The 4,323-nt window shown below is 29.8% G+C and overlaps 2 non-coding genes across 2 annotated transcripts; both read right to left on the bottom strand.

Annotated features, from left to right (window-relative positions):
- Positions 1-1,125: 1,125 nt before the first annotated feature.
- On the bottom strand, positions 1,126-1,291 carry LOC128032854 (U4 spliceosomal RNA). The gene has a single exon (XR_008189195.1). It is a non-coding gene; the product is annotated as a U4 spliceosomal RNA (small nuclear RNA).
- An 830-nt stretch (positions 1,292-2,121) lies between these two features.
- On the bottom strand, positions 2,122-2,283 carry LOC128032848 (U1 spliceosomal RNA). The gene has a single exon (XR_008189188.1). It is a non-coding gene; the product is annotated as a U1 spliceosomal RNA (small nuclear RNA).
- Between the last annotated feature and the right edge of the window lie 2,040 nt (positions 2,284-4,323).

The following is a 4,323-nucleotide window of genomic DNA, read 5'->3' as shown; positions in this document are numbered from 1 at the left end:
TTTAATAGACTATATCTTTAAAATTTTTAAAGGATTAAATCAAATTTTTATATATTTAAGAGGGCTAATGTGTAATTTTACCTTTACTAATTTAAAATTTTAAAGGGGCCATGTGAAATTTTTTCCATTTTAGGGGCGTCCGGGCCCTGCCAGCCCCCAGTTTCGCCACTGATTCAGGACTAGTCCAATTTAATGCAAAAACTCGTTTCAATGTTTAAAATATTAATAAAAAATTAAGAATACATTCTATAATGATATAATTTCATAATTAGATTTAATTTTTATTATTATTTAAATCAATTCGAGTTCAAGTTGAAAAAAAAAATTTATCCAAACTCAACTCAAGTCAGTTCAAGCCTACCAAGCCGGACGAACTATCCAACCTTTAGACAACTTGAGATGGATTTGAATAAAAAAAAATTAAAATGCTATAAATTTAAATATATTTAGATTTAAAAATAGAAAAAAATTAAATATTTGGATTTAAAATCTCAACCCATGTGTTTCCTCAAATCATGAACAGGGCATTTGGTTTTCTATTGAAGTTCGTCCAAATGCATATAGAAATTTTAGTATTAATTTTATAGATAATTTTGAAATTCTTAAATATAAAAATACTAACAAATAAAAGTTAACAATAAAACCATAGGCAAGAATACTACAAACTCCCCTTCACTATACCTTCAATCACATTTTAGTTGTTCTACTAACAAAATGAACAATTTAACCTTTATATATTAGTTTAGCAAGCAAAACAACCGTTCATTAAAATTTGATGTTTATATAAAATATATTATAATAAATTTAACTCTCAATCTTTACACATTTATTTAATTTAACCTCTACGGTCTTTTAAAATTTGAAATTTATTAAAAATTATAAAAGTTATAAAAAATCAGTTATAAAATTTATAGTTTTTTAAAAATAAACCATTGAAATCTAACGATATTGTTATATTTTAATAAAAAAATCTATTTGCATGGATTTTTTAAAAAACTTTTCTAAATTTTAAAAGAGGGTTTTCTTGACTAACTATATCTTTCATAAACACCAAAATTAAAATGCTCACTAACTGACAAATTTAAAATAAAATGGCTCAAAACTGACGACATTTAAAACCTTTAGGACTAAGAACTGTAGGGATTTACCCCGAAGGGAGCCCTTCCAGAAATTCTCCAAGGCCAAGGCGTAACCCAGGCCTAAGAGGGGGTTTGGAAATAGTTTTCAACCAGCAATAGACGCGCCTCGGTTAGAACCTCACTAGCTGCGTCATTGCCCCAAGCGCAAAGATGTTTCATCCTATCGCTTTGCCCAATCTTTATAAGCGAGGCAAGGGGTCGTTATGTATTTCGGCATCGATGAGGGATATCACGCCCAATTACATTGCTCCCATACAGTACCAATAGGTACTCGTATCTCAACTAAAAAATCCCGTATATTGCAAACATTAGAATGGTCGATTTTTAATTTCAACGATGGAGATTCCATTCATAATAGTTTCAATAATGAAAAAATAGAAAAAAGGAAGGAAATATATGTTCTTACATACTTCTGCGATTCAAAATAAATATCCATTTATTTATTTGAACTGCTGATAATATAAAACTTTCATTTTACTATTTTCCTTTTGGACTGTAAAATCAGACAGTGCATATACAAACCAAAATATCCAGTCTGCAGGCCTCTTATAAAGGCATATCTAAGCACGCACTTTTCTGTTTTTTATTAACGTTTCCACTTTTTAAAAGGTAAACAAGCAAGTAATCACACTACAGACCTCTTAATTTTTATTTTTAGATAGAAAACCTCTTAATTTTAGTAGGGATATGAATTTGAGTTGTAGTCTTGTAGATACATATGGTTGAATCGATTACCAGTTCTGTTTTTTATGATGCTTTGATATATGTGGCTGCGATGGCTCGAAACAAGCCCTTACAATGCAAGTGACTGCAATGTCAGCTTTTTACTGCAACATGTAAAAGAAAACGGAATAGGGACGTTACATGGTTATTAAGGTAAAGGAACAAAATGAAGGATCTCAAAACCATACACATGATTTGTCAGGACCACTGACGATAAAATTCAGGGAGCATAATGAAAAGTATGGAACTTATAAATTAGGAAGGGGCCGCGCGAACGCAGGCCCCCACTACCACAAATTATGACGTAGGCTCTCCCAACTTGGGGAGACCTTAGGGAAGCACCCCTCCCAAGTGCAGTGGAAGTCACTACCCCAGGCCATGGATCTTTATGATCATCCATTGACCCCGTCCAGGTAAGTATGTTGCAATGTAGCAGCTTGCCTTATATTTATATATCTAGCGCTTTGCTCCACTGCCATCACCTGGCATTGTGGGATTTATTATCTCAGCAGTTAATAGCCCTCTTCCCTCTTTTGAAGGCATCTCTACTCGCATTCTTTTTCTTTTTTTTCTATTATTATTTTCCTTGGTAAAAAAAATTTTCAGAGTAGACCTCTTAATTTTAATAGGGCTCAATATGTAAATTCATATTGTATTTTAGGTTTAAGTTAAAATTTGTCATTATATTTTATTTTGATTGATATTTATTATTCTACTTTTGAGAGTAAACGTATTACGGAAGCTAGTACTTAGGGGCGGGTTGTATTTTGGTGCCCTCTACACAAAAAATAGGCAAATTAGCTCTTATATATTTCGAAAAATGCAAATTAATTCCTCCGTTAAATTCAAGCTGAAAATTATTTTAATAGGTAAGCTATAAAAACAGTCACCCAACTAAGCCTTTCGTTCTATTTTGGTCACCCAACTATTATTTTTTTCCATTTAGTCACTGAACTTTTCAAAATTAAATATTTTAGTCACTTTAAGTTGATGTGAGCTTTTTATTGTACTTTTACCCAAAATTAGCCATTTAATATTTACAGATTTTATCAATTTGATCATAAATATAAAAAGTCTAACAAATTTAACCCTCAATGTTTACAAATTTTGTCATTTTAGTTTTAATTATTAAAAATCAATAAATTTGGTCCTCAATATTTACAAAATCCGTCAATTAGTCCTAAATCTAAAAATTTTAAAATATATTTAAAAATCAATTTTGCTCTTTATAACCCATCGGCTAACCCATATGAGATATTAAAATAAGAAAAAGAGTACACTCTTTCAAGTCATTCGCAAAAGAACTCTAAAAAGTTGGGATAAAACACAAAAATATTTAAGACCCAAAAAAAATAAAATAAAGGCATTAAAACGTTATCTACTCGAGTAGTAATACAACCAATTATTCCAGATAGGTTCCAAATCAATTGGTTTGACCTAATGTGAAGCTTAAATTATAGTAAAAGAAATTGTTGCAAGTGACTTGCAAGAGGGTACTCTTTTTTCTTTTTTTAATATCTCACATGGATTAGCCGATGGGTTATAAAGGGCTAAAAATATTTTTTTTTAAATATTTTTAAATTTTTAGAGGTAGGACTAAATTGATAGATCTTATATTGAGGGCCAAATTTATTAAAATTTTTAGGATTAGAATTAAAATGACAAATTTTGTAAATGTTAAGGGCTAAATTTGTAAAATTTTATAGGGCTAATTTGGGGTAAAAATACAATAAAATAAAGTCCACATCAACTTAGAAGGTCTAAAACATTTAATTTCAAAAAGTTTAGTGACTAAATTTGTAACACCCCCTAACCCCAAACCATCGCCGGAACAGGGTTACGAGGCATTACTGGACATATCAAACAATTTACAAATAATTCTTAAATAAATAACAAACAAATTAAAATATAATCGTAAATTCATATGTTTGATTACCAATTGGCTCCATTTATTTTATTTTATTTAAAAAAAAATTCAACAGCATTTCTGCTTATTTTTACATAAAACCCCCTGCAAATTTCAACCGCAACCAATTCACAATCCATACAATTTCATATTCAGATAACCTAAACATATCTTAAACATTAACATATTAATTTACTAAATAAATAAATATTTGCATATATTGTTTAAATAGATAAACTTTATTCATTCTATTTCAGTTTAGTACCAACTTACCATTTTATAACTTAACATTTCATTTATCATTCAGACATTATAGGCGAATTCTTTACAACCAAAACTTACAAGACTCCTTAATAAAACCGAAGTACATGCCACATTTACCAAAGGAAAAATACATCACCAAAATTTTGCTGAAGTCGGGATTGATCTGGATGCTGAACCGGAATCTTTAACTTCTATCAACATGTGCACGGAAACACTCGTACGTTGAGTATTTCATACTCAGTGGTATTACCATAATTTAAATTATTTAAGTAAAATAATAAATAAACATGT

The sequence above is a fragment of the Gossypium raimondii genome, chromosome 9 (genome assembly GCF_025698545.1).
Source record: "Gossypium raimondii isolate GPD5lz chromosome 9, ASM2569854v1, whole genome shotgun sequence".
In the NCBI taxonomy this organism is placed as follows: Eukaryota; Viridiplantae; Streptophyta; class Magnoliopsida; order Malvales; family Malvaceae; genus Gossypium; species Gossypium raimondii.
Note: the sequence above shows the minus strand (reverse complement) of the source record. Positions and strands in the feature narration are given on the sequence as shown.